Here is a 22,894-nt window from a genome sequence, read left to right as displayed (position 1 = left end):
CTTCAGGGGATGCAGCTTTCTCATCTGGAAAATAAGAAACTCAAACGAAATGATCTTTCACGTACTTCCCAGATTTGAAGCAATTCTCTGCCAATGGTAGAAAGATGACTCAGTGAATTGTGGCTCGTCCCCATGATAGAGTATCATGCAGCTGTTACAGGCCCCATGTTTCCCAAGAAAATCTGATAACATGAGAAAGTGCTTGTGACATGAGGGAAAAAATAAATATGGGTTGTGGTTTTTATTTTGCAAAAAGAAATAGAGATGCCTCTGCGGAAAAACAAAACGACTAGAAGGGAATACAAAAGTATTAGAAGTGTTGGCCACAGGTGGGTTAGTTTTTGTCATTCAAAGCTCTGAAAACTGTATTAATCATCACAAAGGTAGTAAATGCTTGATTAAAAAATACTCCAATGATACACGAGTATATACAAGAAAAATTAAAGTTTCTCCCTTTCTGTCTCCCACTGCCACTCCCTAGGTGTAACCTATATTAACATTGTGAAATAAGTCAGACTTCACTGTGTTTAAAGCTAAATTTGCTTGAAGCATCCCTTGTTGCAAGCAGTCCACAAAGAGAAAACTAGAAACAGAGATGGTTTTTATTTTCTCCCTTATAAACCTTAGGAAGAGAACTTCCATGAAATATTAGAATAAAAGTAAGAATGAGGATAAGAATAGAAATAATAAAAAAACCCCAGGTACTAGCACATTTGTAAATGGTTTTAATAAAAGTCTAATAATCAGTTTTATAATGACTGTGATATTTGGAGTATTTTTATTTCTTAAAGTATTTGAAGTATTTAAGAAAGTCTGATATAATGGATTTGTTTTAGAATGGGATTTATAATAATGGGATTTCTAAACATGATGAATGTTTAGAAGATTAAATAATTTCGCATCAATGGGAAAATGACTAGGGAAATTTAATTTGTGAGTCAATGAGTTTTGATTTATAATTGTGTAAGTGTTGTGTGAACATGTAGAGAAATACAGTGCATTTAAAATTAATGGAATGTTAATCATTTGAGAAATTTGGAACATTGACAAATGAACCATTAAACAAAGAACAGGAGTACTAATTCTTCCCCATCCTCAAAAGCCCTCAAACATTAAAAAGTTGTTTACGTACATGCTCAGAAGCCAGGCCATACTTTGTTGAGGACCCTGTTGGCTAAGCCTACAGCTCAGGACATAGGAAGGGAGAAGCATGGAAGTCAGCCTCCATCAGGGCCTGAGGACCCCCTGCCTCTGCCAGAGCAGTACCTAAATAGGAGACTCAGTCCCAGTTGGCCACAGATTCTCACCTGTGACCAGCAGGGTGACACCTTTTATGGTGAGGGCCACAGCAGCAGCAGAACAGAAGTCTCAAGGGATCTCAGAGGCAACAACTGTGATTTCTGATTTCTGGTTTCTGGGATAGGTCTGAGTTCTACTCCTACCATGAGGCAGGATAACATACAAGTGAACACAAATTAACAACTTGGATGCTTACTTGTCCATTTATCCCGGAAGGGTAGACCCCAGGAAGAGAGAAAAATAAGTTCAGATTTGAGGCTTGAGGTCTATAATTAGAATACTGCAAAAAGAGATATGACCTTAATTGTACCCCAAGCAGATGAAGTGGGACATATTGGTTACTTTCAAATCTGTGATTCAGGTGGAGTGCTATTGCTCTGCTCCCAAGCATCTATTCTTTTTTTTCCCTCTAGGTAGCTATACCACACTTCCCTTCTGGGAGAACATCTTTCCTCATGCTCAGTACATTTGTTTCTAGTGCTGCTGATCCCTATTCATTGCTTTACCAGGGAATGTAATCAGGACCAGCCAGTCAGGGCATCACTTGTAAACTGCTGTGAGCCTAGAGTTCCAAGGACTACCCCACAGAGCTCTAGAATGAACCCAACACAAAGGAAGGCTGAGCCTGTGGTCTAGACAGGGAGAAAACAGACACCAAATGAAGACAGTCCTGGTGCTTTTCTTGGACTTCTCAGTTACATAAACCAACAAATTATCTTTTTGGTTTAAATCAATTTGATGTGAATTTGCAGTCATTTGTTACCAAAGGAGTCCTAACTCATACACATAGATCAGAGGGCTTAAAATAATCTAGAAACTTCATCAGGGAGAGAGGTAAGGAATTGGATATGTAATTCTGAGATAAGAAGACTCAGACTACAAGATAACTCTCTTCAAATACCCCCTACATAAATGTTCCAGAAGATTAAATGTCCACTCAATAAGTAGATGAGCTTCCTAATTACTAAAGTTGTCCAATAAAGGGACCAACTCCTTCAGATGGAGGTGAACCCTCCATTAGAGGAACAATCCAGTCAATGATAGATGACAAGGATGTTAGCACTGAGATTCCTTCACTGGGTGGGAAGTGTGACTCTCAAATGACTGAGATAGTCAACAGAAATTGGCTCTAATAGTCAACAGAAACCAGGGAAAGTGAGTGAAGGTGCTGTAAACCTCTGCAAAGTTTTGACCAGTGAGAAGCTCTGGTGCTCTTTGAATTGGATTTGGTCTGTAGCCTGATGCTGCATAGTGACAGAATTAATGTGGAAGTCAGAGAAATCACTGGAAAGCACTGAGAACTGACCACTTCCCTCTCATAAACCACGAGTTGTTTAAATAGGAATTCTGTAGTTGGTTTGGAATGCTGAGTTTGCAAAGCCACTTCTGTTGATTTGGTCATGAGAGTAAAACATGGAAGAGGCCAGCCCAGAAGTTTGGTGGGAACAAAGGATTCTAGACACACCTGCATGTATGTGTTACTGTGGAAATGACTAAAGTCAGCTCAGGTCCCACATCCCATTACCAGTCTGTGATCCCTGCACCAACACACACCTAGTCTTAGGTGCCCAGAGATTGAGATGGGCACAGACCATTAAAGTTTTCATTAGTATGGCAGGTTGGTTATTTTCATCACATAGCCTACTTCTCTGACCTCTACCATACATTACACTTCAGCCATCTGGACTTTCATTTGATTCCTGAAACACACCTAGCTCATCCCATCTTAGAACCTTGGCTTTTTCTTATTCTTCTATATACCCAGAAAGCTCTACCTCTAGGTCTCTATATGGCTGACTTTTGGGGTTGTTCAAGTCTTAGCTCAAATGTTAAACCCTCTGTGAGTTCTTTCCTGACCACTAGTCCAAATTAGCAACTCTGTCCCCAAACACATGTCCTCATCCAGAGAGAACCCATCCTCTCTATCACATCATCTCTTTCATTGTCTTCCTGGGACTCATTACTATTGGAAATTGTCTTCTTATTTATTTGCAGCTTTCCTTTCCATTAAAGAATAAGCTCTGTGAGAGCAGGGACCTTGCCTGTTTTGTTCATTGACACATCCTCAGCTTCTAGAACAATTCCTAGCATGCAGTTCACATGTCATGAATGTTTCTGGAATAAATAAAAAATAGTTGAGTAAACCTACTTATTGTCACCTTGATCTTGGAGAGATTTTCTTCTATATAATATAATGTTTTCTGGAAGACAGAGTAAGTGAATGACAGGGGTAGACAGAGACTCTTGTTGAAAGGACTTGTCCCTGGTATGGCAACTTGCCCTTGAATTGGCTTACTATAGTGTGGTGACCAGATGGGAATACAGGACTTTATCCAGAGCCCAGCCTCTTCCGTGAGCACGTCTAATATACTCGAAAGAGTGAGCTAACCTTATTTTTTAAAAAAGGAGCTACTCGTAGGGCACCTGGGTGGTTCAGTCGGTTAAGCATCTGACTTCAGCTCAGGTCATGATCTCGCAGTTTGTGAGTTCAAGCCCCATGATGGGATCCGTGCTGACAGCTCAGGGCCTGGAGCCAGCTTCTGATTCTGTCTCCCTCTCTCTCTCTGCCCCTCCACCACTCATGCTCTGTCTCTCTCTCTCTCTCTCAAAAGTAAACAAACATGAAAAAATAATAATAAAAATAAAAAAGGAGCTACTGCTCAGCAGTCATTGGGATTCACTGCCCTTTCAACCCATTGTCTCCTTTGGTCCTTGGTGAAGATAAGCATACACAGAGCCTTCCCTCCTCCACTCTGAAAGCCCAGTGAGTCTTGAGTGAAACTCAACTCTTGAGTGTGTCTATTGTTTTTCCTCTTGGTTTAGATAAATAATTACTTATTGGCATCTCCAGTGCCTGAGATAATTGATAGAGGATGTTTTTTAAAGTCTGAGTGCACATCAGCAAAGCCAGGCTTGGATCACCTTCCAAAGGACTTTGCCCCATGGGGAACTTCTTTCAGGAGAAGAGACTTGTAATTATTTAAATAAAAGAAGATGGGAGGAGCACCCTCTGGAATGTCATCTAACAGGCTTTCCTGAGTTGGGAGCAATTGCAGGGCACCCTAAACATGTTGGCCAACACAGACAGAACTGGCTTTAGCATTCTGGGTAAGTCTGAGTACAGGGGGTTGGGGAACAGGCTTCTTACAAGGAATTTTTTTAAAGCATCTTGAATACAAGAATGGCATCTCCAGCAGTGGGGCCACTATTTGGGGGAGAGAGATTGCTCAGTGATGGAGTAAGGGCATGAATAGATACACCCCAGGGACTATATGCATTAGAAAGGTGGCCATGGGAGATCTAATTTTTGGCTAGCATACTAAACTATTGGGACACATTTAATTTCTTGGTTTGCTTTTTTAGCTGCTGGAAGCACAAAAATATGGTCCACCCTCCATTCACTCACTCATTTATTCATCAACCAATATTACTGAGTAGCTGTTATGTTTCAGACACTATTTTTTGGTTCTAGGGAATCAATGCTGAAAATGGGATAGACAGGGTCCCTTTGCTTATAGGGCTTACATTCTAAAGAGGAAGCCAGACAATTAAGAGATATTTGCACAAGAAATTAACAACACATATAAATTTATATGTAGGAAGGTTGGACAAATGAAAAGAGGGCCTCAGTGCCAGTTTCTTCCCTGTTGCATCCCACCTGTTGAAAGCCCTTGCAGGTGGTGGGGAGGATGGAGAGGAAGAGGATGATGGCAAAGGAAGGAGATGAGTATGAGACCTGGATCCCAAACTTCCTATACTTTGTACAGAAAAGAGGCTACACCCAGGAAAGCACAGAAATCAAGGGGCCCCCACATTTTCTCCATTTTATTTTCTGTTCAAGCCATGTTCTTATAGGCAAGTGGTTCTGGGAAGGCCACTGTTGGCTCACCCTTCCCTTAAAGCATTTTTCTCCTTCTCTGCCAACAGCTGAAAAGCCACATATGGTTTCTCTAACACAGACTTTCTCACAAGTTATGTCTGTTCAGATCCTCCAGGAAGCAGATGTTGAGATGGAGTTGGCAGTGCAAGAGATTCACTTGGGGAGATGACTGTGAAGGAGAACAGGCAGGAATGAACAGGAGTTGGCAGGGAGAGCCTTCAGACCACAGTGCATTTCTGATCACTGTGAAAGGAGATGAGTGGAAGGAAAATTAAATAGGAAGAGCCTCAGAGCTGTACAGCTCCAGGATAATCTTGGCCAGCCTAATTGGGAGCTCTAGAACACAGATTGGTCATTAGAGGAGTCCTGCACTGGACAGATATTGTCAGGTCCTAGTGCCTCCACTGGACATAGTCATTGGTTGTTGCTGCCTGGGAAAGTATGGCAGTTCTTTCACAGTTCAAACACAGACACAGATCCGGAGGGCGCTACAGCTGGAGGCTCCTATTGACTGGCTCCCTCCTGAAGGGAAGGTGAGCTGCACACTCCCATGGCTGCCACCCAAGGCCAGCTTGTGGTAGTGCTCTCACTCGTAGGGACATTCTCCACTGCTGCAGTCGACAGCCAAGGGAGAACTTCCACAAGCAGGGCCCTGGCCTCCAGGAAAGACAGTAGGGATAAGAATGGGGAGGTGGGCACACAGGGCATGCAGGCCCCTGGGGTTTGAGGGGATACCAGAAACCCTGTCAAGGCTCAAATGGTGCCTAGCTACAATGGCTGAATGGACAGCTGGGGTCAGGAAACACAGGGATTGGAAGGCCCATGCGTGCTGGCCAGGGAGACCAGAAGTGGCTGACTGCCAGGATAGCCACAATGGTCAAGCCAGTGATGGAGATGAAGGATGAGCTGTGCCACATGCTCCGCACACACAGGCAGCCCAGCCTACAAGTCTGGCACCTTTTCCTTGGTTCCCTGTATTTTCCTCACGGGGACCTAGACACCTGCCTCTATACACACTTATCTACATCCAGTGGTATTGATCCTTCTGATGCTCAATCACTTATTATCTGATAGTAAAGAAAAAACCTGAAACTTGTTTCGACAAAAAAAAAATCTAAGAGTTAAACTGAATCTGTCTTAAATTAATTTTAAGTCAAATTTCTCTAAATAGATGCAAACCATCATCTTAGCAGTGCATTTAGTCTAATTTGATAGTTCTCTGAAAAACTAACTCTGAATTTCACATTCAGTATTAAGAGGCCCTTGGACACACCGAAGTTTGCGTTGTAGCATGAACCGAGGAGTATGCTGAACTAAAATTTCTGTATCTAAAGTCAAAACTGAAATAAAATGAAATAAAATAATGCTGACCCAACAAAGTGACTCCATGCTTTTGAGCACCCTACACATTACAAGCACAAAACCTAAGTAAACATCTACCCTCTTGATGAGCACCACTGAGAGCCCCCTGCCCCCGCAAAAAACAATTCCAAACCCTTTGTTCTGTAGTCTCAAAACAAAGGTGATTGCTGATGGCTAAAAGCAGGCAGCTTGGGAGGTGGGCAGTGTGCTGAGATAAAGAAACACAATGGATTTACCCAATCCTTGCTCTCAGAGAGCAAGATTCTTGCACAACAGAATATAATTTCCCACTAGTGCTGAGCATCCACTTTTTGCTTCTCTTTGTGATCCCATGTGTGTTCCAGGTGCTGTCACTAATTAGTGCTGCATTCATACCAGTTGCATATGTATGGTGGCTAAGGAGCATTTTGCAATATTAAATAATTCACACTGCTGTTAGCTGAATTTATAATATTTAAGTATGTCGGCCTCCATTTGCACTGTTGGCCTGGGCCCAACAAATGTGAAAGACAGGCCTGGACAATGGCATCCTAGTTATGAAGCAGAAATCAACAAAAGGATCCATGTAAATTGGGCCACAGGTCATGAAAACATTCCCATGATGGATCATTAGCAATGATGATAATCACAGCAGCAGTTCCGTAAATATACCAGAAGTACTGATCCTGTACATTTTGCTCTTGTAATTGGCTCTTTGCCCTGTTCTGCACAGTATCTCTGTGTGCTGCAGAGTAAATGCTATGAGGAGCAGCTCTCACGACTCCAGTCTTGCCAGCCCTCTAGTTGTAAAGGAAGGACCACTTCCTGTTCTACCCCAGCCCTTGCCCTCTCAATGCAGGGAATCCGGTCTGTCTCTGAAGATCTGCTCCCTGATGTTTGTAGGGTGTTCCCAAGTGCCATCCTTCATGGGCTCTGGAGCCAGGCTTCAGACAAGCTTCGAGACAGGCTCCTCACTCGTCTTTGGCCACAGCAGTGCTGCTTCTTCTGCCCAATGTCTTTGTGAGAGCATCTCTCTGCTGGTGGCTGGGCTGAGCCCTGCCAGCGCACTGCTGTGGGGTCCTCTGCCCGAAGACCTGGCTCTCCCATCGGCCCCTTTTTCCACGAGCAGGAATCTCTCCTCCACTGCTGCTCCACACATCTCCTCAGAGAGCTCCCAGGCTCAGCCTTTCTGCAGAATCCCTTGTGATGCTCGTTTCTCCTGGTTCCCAGGTATCTTCCAAAGATAGGGTCCTCTTGGGGCATCCTTCATCTGGCTGTCCACCCTCACCTGACCCAATCCCCAGGAATCTCCATGACACACAACACCCTCAGCCCAGAGAGAGAAGGTCTTTCTCTTCCCGTATGACCAGTGGAAGTACTAAGTAGTCTCTTTCAAAATATGCATTTAGTCTGCCCATAACATGGCCCTTTCAAAGTAGTCATTTTTATCAGCTTTAAAGGAAAAGAAAAAGCCCTGCTAATGTCTAATTCCACTGCATACTTTGTTATACATCTAACAATCTACCTGACATCTTCTCAGCACCAAAGTTCTCCATTTCCAACTTGTTCCTCATAGTTGAGCACACTCAGGAGGGGGAGGTTAGAGGCAACACCAACCAGACATTACACATCTTTGAGGAGAAGTCTAGAGCTTAGTTTTGGAGCCTTCTCAAAGGAACACAAGGCTGCCTTCACTTGTCCAGACTATCAGAGACAGAGGAATATGCATCTTGGTCCCTTAATTTTACAGGTGGGGAAATTGGGCGCATACAAAAGAAGCAACTGACCCCTGTCACTCTGAGAGTTGGTGGCACGATGGGACCTCTGACCCATGGCACTTTCCATCACAGAAAGGCTATGGATTCTGTTCCCAGGAGACAAGACCATGCTTCCTCGGTAAATAGGAAGGGACTTCCCAGGCCTCTTTCATCACCCCAAAGGAGGATTGTTATCAGGAAGTATAAGCAGAAGACCTTGAACAGTTGCCAGAGATTCTGAGTAGAACAAGGGCAAGGTGAAAAGATGCCTGGGAAAATAAAGGAAGATGGTGATGAGTAGGTGAGATACACATCTGATACAGTGATACAGTGAGAGCACTTGATACAACTTCCCAAGGAAAAAAGATCTGCAGCCCCCAGGCTGGCTGTGCAGAACCTTGGAGCAATGATTTTCATCCTTGGCAACACACTGCCATTACCTAAGGAGTTTTAAAAAATACAGATGTCTGGGCCCACTCCAGAGACTGACTTATTTTTTCAGTACAGCCTAAGCGTCAGCATTTGTAAAAGCTCTCTTGATAGTCTAACAGGTAGCCAAGGTTAAGTTCCAGTTCTTAGAAGAAAAGGCCCTGGTCCATCTCATATTGGGTTCCCTGCTTCAGAAAGAAGCAAATAATGTTTAAATCGACAATGCTTAGGGGCGCCTGGTGGCTCAGTCAGTTGAGCTTCTGACTTCGGCTCAGGTCATGATCTCATAGTTTGGGAGTTCGAGCCCCGTGTCAGGCTCTAGCTGAGAGCTCGGGGCCTGGAGCCTGCTTCAGATTCTGTGTCTCCTTCTCTCTCACACTCTGCTCCTCTGCTCACACTCTGTCATGTCTCTGTCTCTCGAAAATAAATAAAGATAAAAAAAAGAAAATGCTTAAGTTATTTTCCCATCCTATTCTTAGCCCACACACCAGAAGTTATAATTGTTCTAGCCTGAACTGTCAGATTTTCTGCTGAGATCCTTTTCCTGGGTCTTGTTTCCACTTCTGCTACCACTGTTAGATCTCTACACCTCAGATTCTATGAAGTTCTTTCCAGTTCCCAAAGTCTCTTGGTATGTGATTCTATGAAAAATATTTAGAGTCATCACTGCTGAGAATGTAATCTTTAAAAAAAAAATCTTTCCCTTCTAGTCATGATAAAGTAACCAGTACCAGACTTGTCTTCCCACCATAAAACATGAGAAAATTGGACAAAATATATGAAACAGCTGTTTCCAAATACTGGACAACAAGCAAAACAGGACTATGATCAGGGCTTACAATTGCCCTGGCTTTCTGCCAGGAGCCACTTTTCCAGACAGTGGTGCAAAAGAAAAAACACAAGCATAGCATTACAAGTTTGCCAAGTTAAGCCAAGATCAGAGTTCAGAGAGGCAAAAGCAGCTGGAATCCATGGGGCAGAGTACTGGAGAGGAAAGAACTATGCAGAGAAAGAATTCCAGAAATCCACACAGAGGTCTCATTGAGTCTATTGTTGAAAACTTCTGTGGATGCTCAGGGTAAAACTCCAAGAGGCTATGCAAAGAAGCACTGGAAATCTGTGCAGAAAAACCTCTAAAGCTTACACACAGCTGTGAGATAGCAGAGCTCCAACCAGAGAGGAAGTATCTCATTGGACACCTGGAGCACTCAGTAACCTAGAAATGTTACATCTTAGTAGAAGCACTAAAATATACCCAAAGTGAAAGCTACTCTAGATTTGCTTTAACAAAGCTTAAAAGCAAACCTTCAAAAAATTGAGCTTAAATTCCTTAAGTGTATGCCAAAACAAAGTACAATATTCTTTTTTTTTTTTTTTCAACTTTTATTTATTTTTGGGACAGAGAGAGACAGAGCATGAACGGGGGAGGGACAGAGAGAGAGGGAGACACAGAATCGGAAACAGGCTCCAGGCTCTGAGCCATCAGCCCAGAGCCCGACGCGGGGCTCGAACTCACGGACCGTGAGATCGTGACCTGGCTGAAGTTGGACGCTCAACCGACTGCGCTACCCAGGCGCCCCCAAAGTACAATATTCTTTAAAGAGAAAAACAAAAATCATCCCCTCAAAAAAGTAACTGTCACAATGCCTAGAACCCAATAAAAAATTTCTAGACATACAAAGATGCAGGCAAACATGATCCATAACTAGGAAAAAAAATCAGTCAATAGAAACATACCCAGACATGACAAAGATTTTGAAATAAGCAAACAGGTGTCTTAAAACAGTATTATAAATACGTTAATATAAATAGAAATACAGAGAAAAAAAAACAGAATATATAAAAGAAAACAGAAACTCTAGGGATAAAAAAATATACAATATCTGAAATGAAAATTTAGTGGATGGAATTACCAGGAGAATAAACACCACAGAAGAAAAGGCAAATGAATTTGAAGATATAACAAAAGAAATTCTGTAAGTTGACACATAGAGAAAAAAAATGAATACAACCTGGAACCATGGACACCATGAGTGAACCACGGAAACATGTTAAGTAATTGAACAGATGCATAAGGGGAGCAGAAAATTATTTGCAGAAGTAATATCTGAAAAGTTTCTGAATTTGATAACATTTTCAAACCACATATCTAATTAGAAACTCAACTAATCCCAAGAAGGGTGTACACAAATAAAACTACATGAGGGCATATTGCTGAAACCAAAGATAAGGAGAAAAACTTAAAGGCAGATAAAGAAAAAAAAAAAAGAGACATACAACATAAAGGAAACAAAATGAGAATTATCATAGATTTATCATCAGAAAAAAAATGCAACCAAGAGGACAATGGAGTGGCATCTTTAAAATGCTGAAAGGAAAACCAAATTAATCTAGAATTCTGTAAGAAGTGAAAATATGCTTCAAAACTGAAAGTGTAGTAAAGATGTTTTCAGACAACAAAAGCTGAAATAATTTATTATAAACAGACCTATTGTACAAAATAATATTTCTTAAAAATACAAATGGGAAATTTTTAGAAATATAAATAGAATTTTTTCAGGCTAAAGGAAAAAGTCTCTGTGGAATCTTGTGCCTACATAAGGGAATGAAATGTACCTGAAATAGTAAATAAATGAATATATATGTAAGATTTTTTTCCTTTAAGAAATTTATTCAAAAGTTAACTGTTGAAAGAAAAAAATAGTAACAATATATTAGGGGATTTATAACAGAAGCTGTATGATAACAATAGAACAAAGGATTAGAGGCTTCAGGTATGTTGTCATAAAGTTCTATATTGTACCTGAAATGATATATATTATTGAAATGTATATATATACATTCTAAATCCTATTGTAACCATTAAAAAATAAGACAGACATATAGCTAAGAACTAAAGTGGAGATAAAACAAAGTATCAATTCAATTAAAAAAACAGACTCAACAATATGCTATTTTTAAGAAACCCACTTTAATGATAAAGACACAGAAAAGGTGAAAGTGAAAAGATCTTTTATAGAAAAGCACACACCATGCAAACACTAATTAAAAGGCTAACACAGTTCTACACTAGATGAAGTAGACTGTAGTTATAAAAATATTACCAAAGATAAATATGAACATTTCATAATGACAAAAGAGTCAATTCACAAAGAGGACATAACAATCCTAGACATTTGTATACCTAACAACAAAATTTCAAAATGCATGAAACATGAAACAACAGAACTGGAAAGAGAAATAGACGTCATCCACAATTATAGCTGGATATCCCAACACTCCTCTCATTAATTTATACAGCAAGTAGACAGAAAGCCAGCTAATATATAGGAGATTTGAACAATAATCAACCAACATGATCTCATTAACATTTATGGAACACTCCACCTAAAACGACAGAACACATACTCTTTTCCAATGCACAGGGCACATTCACCAAGATAGACCATATTCTGGGCCATAAACAAGTATCAACATATGCAAATATTGAATTATATGTGCTCTGCCGACTCAAAATTAAATTAGACATCGACACCAAAAAAAAATTCCCAAATATTTGGAAATTAAAGAAAAAATTTCTTAGTAATCTATGGGTCAAAGAAGGAATCATGAAGATATTTTGAAGTGGATGAAAACATATCAAAATTTGTGCAATGCAGCTAGAGCAGTACTTAGAGAACAATTAGGAGTTTTATATACTTACATTAGAAAATAAGAAAAGTTTAAAATCAATTATCAAAGCTTCCCTTTAAAAAGCTAAAAAATGAAGATAAAATTAAACCTAAAGCACAAAGAATGAAAATAAGTAAAAATGGACTAACAATAAGAACATAATTTTTTAAAACCTCTAGTTTTTTTAAAAGATCAATAAAATTAATGAATTGTTAGCTAGGTTGATCAAGAAGAAAAGACAAAAGACACAAATGGCCACTATCAGGAGTGAAACAGGGCACATCACTACAGATGTTACAGATATTAAAAGATAAAAGGGAATACCATGAACAACCCAATGGTAGTAAATTTGAGAACATCAATGAAATAGACAAATTATTTGAAAAATACAATTTACCAAAACTGAAAAAGAAGAAATAAAACATCTGACTAGCCATATGCTTACTAAAGAGATTGAATTTGTAAAAAAACTTCTTCCCATAAAGAAAACACCTCAATGGCATCACTAATTCTTTTGAACATCTCAGAAAGAAATAATACTAGTACTACATAAATTCTTTCATAAAAGAGAAAAAGGAACATTTCCCAACTTGCTTTATGAGGGCAGTGTTACCTTGTTACCCAAACCAGGCAAAGCTATTATAAGAAAAGAAAACTACAGACGCAAAAATCTAACAAAATGTTAGCGAAGAGAGTTCAGCAATATTTAAAATGGATAATGAATTATGAACAAGTAGGGTTTCTCTCAAGAATGGAAAACTGACATTTGAAAATCAACCAATACAATTCACCACATTAATGGCATAAAAGAGAAAAACTACATGATCATCTCAGGAAATGAAAAACAAATGGACAAAAAGAACAAACAAAAACATCTGATGGAATTCCACACCTATTTGTGGTGAAAGCACTCAACCAACTAGGAACAGAGCGGAATGCCTCAACTGGCATCAATGAAAAACCTGCAGTAAAAGAAGGACTGCTTTCTACCTAAGATCAGAGACAAGCTCACATTTTTGTGAGCTCTCACCACTTCTGTCCAGCATTGTACAGGACATCCTAGCCAGTGACAAAAGAAATAAAAGGCATACAGATTGGAAAATAAGAAGTAAAACTATATTGCTTAATGTGTATAGAGTTTCAGTTGAGCAAGATTAAAAAGTTCTGGAGATGATGGGTGGTGATGGTTGTACAACAATGTGAATGCACTTAATGCCACAAAACTGTATGCGCAATAATGATTAAAATGGTAAATTTTATGTTATGTATAGTTTGCCACAATACAAAATTAACAAAAATTTTTAGAAGTAAAACTGTATACTCTGATAACAGGATTGTGTGTGTAGAAAATCCCAGTGAATCTACAAAGATGTTAATAGAAATAAGTTCTAGGTCACATAATACAAAGTCAGTATGCAAAAATCAAATATTCCTATTATTTCTATATAGCAGCCATGAACAATTAGAAAAGAAATTTTATAATACCATTTACAATACCATCAAAAAAGTGTTATATATTTAGAAATAAATTTAACCACAAAAATATGCAAGACTCATGCACTGAGAACTACAAAACATTACTGACAAAAATGAAGGAAGATCCAAATAAATGAAGGAGCATATGAATTGGAAGACTCAGTACTGTTAAGAAATCCATTCTCCCCAGATTGATCTATAGTCAGTGTGAGACTCTATAATTTATATGGGACTGCTAAGGGCCTAAAATTGTTATAATTTTTATAAACAACAAATATGGGGTATTTACCCTACCTGATTTCAAGACTTACTAAATATTATAATTATCAAGACAAGGTGGTATTAGCATCAGGATTGAACACATAAATCAGTGTGTTCAAAACAGAGAATCCAGAAATGGATCCACACATATGTGGCCATTGTTTTTTGACAGAAGTGAAAAGGCGATTCAATGGTGGAAGGGAATTTTGGAAGAATGGTGCTGGAACAACCAGGTATGGTAAGGAAAGAGAGAGAAATAGAGAGAAGGTGGAAGAGCAAAGAACCTTTACTCTTATCTCATACAATACACAAAAAATTGACTCAAAAAGTATCATAGACCTAAAGGTAAAGAATAAAACTTCTAAAAGAAAACTTAATAGCAAATTTTTATAATCTTGGGGTAAGCAAAATTTCTCAGGATACCAAAAGCACAAACCATGAAAGATAAAGATATTAAATTAGACTTCATCAAAGTTAAAAATACTTCTATTTTTAAAAGACACTATTAAGGGGGCAAGGGGGGACTCAGTTGATTAAGCATCTGACTCATGGTTTCAGCTCAGGTCATAACCTCACAGTTCGTGGGTTTGAGTCCCACATCAGGCTCTGCGCAGAGCCTGCCTGGGATTCTCCCACTGTCTCTAAATAAATAAACACATACATACATACATATGTACATACATACTTTAAAATAATAAAAAAATAAAAGACACTATTAAGAAAATAACAAGGCAATCCACGGAATAGGAGAAAATATATCTGATTAATACACACACACACACACACACACACACACACATACACGTGCATCTGACAAAATGCCTATATCCAGAATATATTTTAAAACTCTGCAGTAAAAAAACAAACAAATATGGGCAAAAGCTTGCACAGAAACCACAAAAGAAGATATATAAATGGTTAAAAACACATGAAATAATGTTCAACATCATTATACCAGGGAAATGCAGAGTAAAACCATAATAAGACCTACAACCTACCAATTAGAGTGGCTCAAATTAAGAAATGGACAATACAAGGTGCTAAAAGAAACACAAAGTGTCTGGAACTCATACATTGCTGGTAGGAATGTTCAGTGGTACAAACACTCTGGAAAACAATTTGAGAGTTTCTGAAAGTTAGTCATACACTTATCCTCTGATTCAGAAGTCCCATCCCCAGGTATTCACCCAAGAGAAATGAAAATCTATGTCCACACAAATACTTGTGCACACAAGTTTATAATACCTCTGTTCATAAGAGATAAATACTGTAAACAACCTAAATGTCCATCAACAAATGAGTGGATAAACTTATGTGGTATATACACACTAGAATACTACTCAACAATAAAAAAGGGACAAACTACTGCAAACCACACACACACACACACACACACACACACACACACACACACATACACACACACACACACTGAATCTCAAGAGCATTGTTCTAACTAAAAGAACAGACTCGAAGAAGCGCATACTTACGAGTCCATTTTATATGAAACTCTAAAAAGGACATATTTAACCTACAGCAACTAAGCAGATCCATGGCTGCCTGGGGTCAGGATGGTTGAAAGAAGTACTAGCCAGACAGGCTACAGAATGTTCAGGTACCACTGCAAAATGAAAACAGGGTGCCCCTCATTCAAAAATTAAGAATTTCAAGGCAGTAGCAGCAGAGCAATAAAGCGAGCATGGGGCCCCACCAAGCACAAACCCCCATGTGAGAGCAAAGCTGTACACCCACAAAACCAGCTCCAGGTACAAGGGGGCTTTTTGTGGTGATGAAAATGTTCTACAGCTCGATTTTGGTGGTGGTTACACATTTGTATGCATTCATCAAAATGGTTTGAACTGGGGTAAAAATGGCAGAAATTCCCAAGGCCATTGAGAAGAACAAAACTGCGGACGAACCAGACAATTCTTTGTGCTTTTCTGTCTCCATTAATCTACTAAAAATAGCCCTTTCGACTTTGGATTTCAACCACTCCCTCTCTAGAAACCTCCCAGAACTTGTTCATCTTCATTCACTGATTATTTATTGAATATCTACTTATGGGCATTCTAAAAGGGGCTGAAGATACAAATATTTTTAAAAATTCAATTTCAGCTCTCAAAGAATAGTCCACTGTCGTTCTATACAATACAGTGGACTTTAGCTACATGTGGCTATTTAGATTACATCACTAAAAATTAAATAAAAGAAAGAATTCAGTTCCTCATTCACACTAGCCATGTTGCAAGTGTTTAATAGCCACCTGTGGCTCATGGCTATCTTATTGGACAACAAAGAACATTTCCATCATTGCAGAAAGTTCTGTTGGGTGGTGCTGAGCATGGAGACAGGCAAGGAGAGATAGACATAAATTAGATAGTTCCACATTTCTCCTGATTTTATTTATTTTTTCAAATGTTTATTTATTTTTGATAGAGAGAGAGAGCACACATGAGCGAGGGAAGGGCAGAGAGAAAGGGAGAGAGAGGATCCCAAGCAGGCTCTGTGCTGTCAGTGAGATCATGACTCGAGCCGAAATCAAGAGCCGGCTGCTTACCAACTGAGCCACCTAGGCACCCAATCTCCTGGTTTTAAATACTTGCTCACCCCACAGTCTTTTGTGTTCCATCACCTACAAACCAGAAGCTTCCCCATAACCACGTGAGGTGGTTTCAGGGGGTTTGGGGGTTCTGCTTGCACAGAGAAGAACAGCCACCTTGGAAGGTCTGCTTTTTTGCAAACTTGAGCTCAGCTTGCCTTTCTGGGCTGAAATCCTCCCAGGAAGCTCTGGCCCAGTATTTCTCTAGTCCATTACAACCATCCAAATATTTGTTGTTGCTCCCAGTACCCCAGGTGAGAGCATCAGGTCCTCAACCTGTCCTCCCCAACAGCTGGAGGGACATGCTTGCCCACTGGCTTCAGCTGCACTCATCTGAGATTTGGGGGAGGAGGGTAGATCAGCGGCTCCAAAAGACAACAGTCATTTGCTACCCCCTCCACCCCGGGATTTGGAAACCCTCTCTCTCCTGTCTTTTCTGATGGGAATAACTTGTCTATTTTGATCCCCCATCTGACGCGTGAACCCCCTCTGCAGCATGCCTATCAAGGAGTAGCCGGCCTCTGCGTAAGCACCTTCAGTGATGAGGAGCTCACTACTCTCCAGCACAGCCCATTCCATCATCAGGTGCCATTCTTTCTTTAATGGAGTCAGACAGAAGGTGGGGACTCCGCGCATTCCTCCCAGCTCCTTGATTCCTTCTCCTTTGGGAAGTTCTTCATATCTGTGAAGAGGACTCCAGGCCCCCACCCAGAGCCTCAGCCTCTCCTACCTAACAAGCACTGCCCTATGTGGGAGACCCTAGCATGGCCTGCTTTTGGCATTCTTTGTTATTGCAAGTATTGCAAATGAATGTTCACAGTGCCCCACCCCCACAGAATCACTATCTGGAGCCTCATTTAAGGTCTTCTATTGCTGGTGACATCAACAAAAAACTTATTAAAAATCCTCTGTGCCCATGACAAAACCATTATTAAAGATGCAAGTCGGGGCATTTGGGTGGCTCAGTCAGTTAAGCGTCAGACCCTCAGTTTTGGCCCAGGTCACAATCTAATGGTTCAGTTCATGCATGGGATTAAGCCCTGGGGAGGACTTCGCACTGTCAGCATGGGATTCTCTCTCTCCCTCTCTCTCTGCCCCTTCCCCATGTGCATGCTCTCAAGTACAGATGCTCTCTCTCTCTCTCTCTCTCAAAATAAATAAATAAACTTAAAAACGATTTTTTAAAGATGCAAGTCACTTAGGATTCTTTACCTAAGCCACACACAAGATATTTCTTTTCGAATTAAACTCTGTCTTTAAAAATTTCCCCAGAAATGTTTCTTCCTTTATTATGAGAACTCTGTGGGTGTGTGTTTCTTCACTTACTTATGCAGCCTTGCTCATCAGGCTGCTCTGAGGGTCTGAGCCAAAGGAGGCCTCTGACTGCAAAGGCCCCTCCTTTGCAGCCACCCCTTTCCTTACCTGGTGCTGCGTCCTGGGTGACACCAATACTTCCGAGGCTGTGCGGCTGCTGCAGCTGTCTGGGAAACTCAGGAGCGCCTCCGTGAGAATGGGGACTATGAATCTATGTATGTCGATCCTCCAGCTCCGGCCCCCTGCAAGGACACTGCAGGGGCTATGGGACTGGGACTCACCTGATGGAGACAAGAAAAGTGAGTCAAGTGACAGCAAAGTCACACCCCAGGTTTCTGAAATGTGTTTTGAAAAGAGGGGGAGTGGCTTTCCAAGTGGGCCTACTTGAATGGGTCCTTTAAAAAAATTGCCATCAGGGGCGCCTGGGTGGCGCAGTCGGTTAAGCGTCCGACTTCAGCCAGGTCACGATCTCGCGGTCCGTGAGTTCGAGCCCCGCGTCAGGCTCTGGGCGGATGGCTCGGAGCCTGGAGCCTGTTTCCGATTCTGTGTCTCCCTCTCTCTCTGCCCCTCCCCCGTTCATGCTCTGTCTCTCTCTGTCCAAAAATAAATAAAAAACGTTGAAAAAAAAAATTGCCATCAAAAATAGCTTTCCTTATTAGCTCTATTTCAACATATCATTTAATTCAAAAGAATGGCTTTCCTAAGGGCTTCTCTCCCTCTTTGTTAATTTTACATCCTAAGTCCAGTGGAACCAGCCTGGACTTATAATCTCTGATCCCTCCTCCCCAGGTGTACCCTGTTCCCTCCCTCCCAGGTGCATCCCCACTCTCTCTCCCCAGGTATACCCCACTCTCCCTCAACAGGTGTACCCCTGCCCCCTCCCCCCACCTAGGTATACCATCATGCTTCCTCCCTGCCAGGTGTACCCACACAAAAACCTGCAGCTTTCCCTTGGAGCATCTCTGGTCTCTTACTTAAGCCTAGACTGCCCAGAGACCTGACACCAGGCAGCCTTCCAAGAGCATTCATTCTCAGTTGTCCCTGGAGGTGGGTGGGACGCATCCACAAACACTGGGGGCCCGATGTATTTCAGAATCCAAAACTCTTTGGACTTTAGATAGATAATCTAGTGCATATTATCTGTGTTACGTAAAATCCCAGTGGAGTCTGGGGGCAGCACTCAATAGTCAAATGCATCAATATTTCTGTACCAAGTGTTCCACTACATGGGATAAAGATGACAAAAAGCTTCAGATCAACTCAGGTCAGGTTGTGCTGCCAAATGAGTTTTTAAATTTTTTGTAATGTTTTATTTTTGAGAGACAGAGGGAGTATGAGTTGGGGAGGAGCAGAGAGAGGGGGAGACACAGAATCTGAAGCAGGCTCCAGGCTCCGAGGTGTCAGCACAGAGCCCAATGTAGGGCCTGAACCTGCGAACCACCAGATCATGACCTGAACTGAAGTTGGACGCTTACCCTACTGAGCCACCCAAGTGCCCCCAAATGAGTTTTCAGGTGCTCCTGGCTGGTTCAGTCGGTAGAGCCTGTGACTCTTGATCTCAGGGTTGTGAGTTCGAGCCCCATGTTGGGTGTAGAGATTACTGAAAAATAAAATCTTAAAAAAAATAATAACTTAAAAGTTTTCAGAGCTGTTTTACATTTTGGAATTGCAGGTAAGGGATGATAGATCTGCCTGGCCTCTCCCTTCTCTTCTTTTTATTGCTGGAGATATTTTTCAAACTAATCTGCCACAAAGAGATTCCCACTGTGTTTGTGGGCAAAGTTTGAAAGGCAGTTAATAAATAGTGATGAAATCCTTATGCTCAGCCCAAATAAAAAAAATCTGTTTTACCTGGGCAAACTCCTTTCACAATGACCCAACATCTGCCCATCTGTCATCTTCTGGGTTCCCTAATTTGTCTTTAGAGGACCAAACCATCTGCCACCTTGCAGCCCCGGCTACCTTGCACCTGCACTACCCAGATGGCCACCTTTTCTTCAAAAGCAATTGATCTCCTCCTTAAACTCCCCAGACGTCCAGAGTCCATGTGCGTCAATCACAGAGTTTAAAGGGTAGCTTCTTCCTCAAAAGAAAGATGATAGGGACTAATCATCTGAGGGCCACTCACAGACTCCTCTTAAATATAATCAGTGTGGGATCACAGGAAATCTCTTGACAAATTGCAGAGAAAGTTCCTAGAGGACATGCCTCGAGATATAACCCACACTGCTTTCAAGTTGACCACAACGCAGCTTTTCCTCTGCCCCACCCCCACCTCTCACTGAGCTTTCTCTTACTAAACCCACACAATTCCCGCACCCCTCCCTCCAGCCTCCCTTAGCAGGTGGGGATATTGTTTTAAAGAGAGTTGGACGTAAGTGCTCATATTTCTGGCAGCTTATAATCCAGAAGCTGGCCACCTGGAGGGTCCTGCACTCTCAGCCATTGTAATGGCTCTGACACCCATCTGATGATGATATCTTCCATTGGCCTTGGGTCTCTCCCCTCTCTCCCGGTCTGCTGACTCTAATTTCCTGCTCCCATGCAATTACACCTCTTTTGTCTCTTGCCTCTGATTGTGGCCAGTGGTGCATTACCTCAGATATGAGACACGGCCCCCTTTCTTTGATCATCCCCAAACGCCTGTCATGTCAGATGCTGTTAACAAAGCATCTTCCACTGACAAGTCAGAGGTGGGTGGGGTCTACACTGCAGGAAAAGCCATCAGACAGCTTAAAATACACCACTGCCCTCTTTAAAACAGGCTTTGACCTCTCAGGCCCAGCTTCCTGCCTCTCCTCACATGGTCCCTCTCTCCCTGGCCTCCATCCACTCTCCATCTCAAAACTCTGCTCATTTGAATGTGCAGAACAATTTCATTTCCTTTGCTGCTTTGTGGCTGAAATAGACCAGGCCTTACTTGGCCAAGACCAAGCCATGTGAGCCCTACCAGACTGGCCACCAGTGGGCTTTCCTTGGATAGGTAGGCATTTGCATGTTCTGTCTAGAGGCAGACATGGGGTATGTGTGTGCTTGTGATCTGATCCTGCTGGCCCTGGGTATCTTTGTATTCCCATATCTGTCTGTGTGCTGTGAGGGTTTCTAGCTGTAATAAATCATAGCAAGCAAAAACTGAGTGCTCAGTCTGGGCCAGGCAGTGTTCCACATACCTTATGTATAATCCTGACAACATTACCCTTTTACTATCATCCTTGTTCACAGATAAGAGACCCAATGGAAAATTAAACAATGTTATCACATGCTTAAGTATCTGGGTGTCTCTGGTCTTGGGGTCACCCTATGCATCTGTGTGTGTTACATAATTATGTGTTATATCCATGTTCGTGTGTGTGTGTGTGTGTGTGTGTGTGTGTGTGTGTGTGTGTAGCCCCAGAAACCCTGTATCCCTGTCCTGTCCCCTTGCTCACCTCAGGGTTGGTCTCTTCTGCCCTGGTCCTGGGAAGGGTTAGAGCCGGAAATGATAGGTCTTGGTGTGTGGTCTAGGGACATTGACAGGGAGAGGGACACCTGTGCTTGTGTGTGTGTGATTTATCCCAAGCAGCTTACCTGCTGCTTCAGCAGGACCAGAGTATTCTGTGTGATCTGTGAGCTCTTCAGTAGGAACTAGATGAGGAGAGGTCCTGTAGGTAGCCAGGGGCCTGGGTGCTTCTCTCCAGGGGTGGTGCCCTGATACTGCCAGGCTCGACGTTGGGCAGACCGAGGGAGGTGGGCTCCAGCTGCCATGCAGAGAGACAAAAGGCAGGCTGTCCTAGCAGTGACAGTTTGACTCACAAAGGACGATTAGAGGGCATTCATGGCAGATGAGGCTTCTCTTTTTCCAGAGCACAAGGGAAAAACCACCTCTCTAAGATGATTTAAACTTTTCCTACATCTACCAAATACTGAAGGGCTACTTTTGCCCTCCACTGTGCTGAACATCTTACAAACACTATCAGTAATCCTTGATAGGACAGGATAAGGGTAGCTTATTGCAATTGTCCCCTAGCTACAGATGAGCACATGAGGCTCAGAGGGCTAAGTGGTCTGTCCAAGGCCACACAGCTAGTGGCAGATCCAGAATGCAAGTCCAAATCTTTCTGGCTCCAAAGCCTGTATTCCTTCTACTGTATCAAAGTATCTGTGAACTACTTGATTCTTCCTTGAGACTTTCCCAGTTCCTAGAGTAAGGCACTGTGGCACAATGAACAGGCTGCTATGTAACTATGACCCCAGGGTTTTCTGGCTTGAAGGGAGACAGTCAGCAGCCTCCCTCTGGGCCTGGACTGTCCATTTAAAAAAGCAAAAGCCTTCCCTGTAGCCACTGCTACTGTTCATCCTTAGAGACAGTGAGGGGAACAGAAGCCCCTGCCCACAGTCACCCACGGCAGATCTGGGCAGGATGACGCCTAAAAGCCAGCCTCCTAGAACAGGACACGTGGTCCAGAGCCTCTCCCTGACTGTATGCGGTGTGACTGATGGTGGGGGGTCAGAACACTCCATGAGCAGAATCTCACATGTCCCTACAGGGCTCACGTGGATCATCCTCCACCCACCCCTGCCGAAGAAGGGCTCTGAGGATAGAGCCCTGGCTCCTCAGCACAGCCTCCTTGGCCCTGCTGGCCCTGAATCCTGCTTTGGCCCTTCACTCCTTCTCCCCTCCCCCACTCAGGCCACAATAACTACCCTGTTCTCAAAGTCATCAAGCTCTCCACTTTCTCCAACACCTCTGCTTGGAATGCTCTTCCCTGGTGAACTTCCCATCCTCCCTGTCTCATCCTAACAGTACTGTCCTCAAGGAAGCCCTCCCTGGCCCTCCAGGTCCTGCCAAGACCTCTGTTAGGTGCATTCAGAGCCCCTGGACTAGGT

At 42.1% G+C, this 22,894-nt stretch overlaps 1 long non-coding RNA gene across 1 annotated transcript; it reads right to left on the bottom strand.

Moving 5' to 3' along the window:
• Positions 1 to 226: 226 nt before the first annotated feature.
• LOC131511871 (uncharacterized) lies at positions 227 to 21,989 on the bottom strand. Its single transcript, XR_009261788.1, has 4 exons — positions 21,596 to 21,989; positions 19,504 to 19,642; positions 18,137 to 18,309; positions 227 to 8,546 (listed from the first exon to the last, which is right to left on the bottom strand). It is a non-coding gene; the product is annotated as an uncharacterized LOC131511871 (long non-coding RNA).
• Between the last annotated feature and the right edge of the window lie 905 nt (positions 21,990 to 22,894).

This window comes from Neofelis nebulosa, chromosome 5 (genome assembly GCF_028018385.1).
Source record: "Neofelis nebulosa isolate mNeoNeb1 chromosome 5, mNeoNeb1.pri, whole genome shotgun sequence".
NCBI lineage: Eukaryota > Metazoa > Chordata > Mammalia > Carnivora > Felidae > Neofelis > Neofelis nebulosa.
The sequence above is the reverse complement of the archived record's forward strand: the minus strand, read 5'-3'. Positions and strand labels throughout refer to the sequence as shown.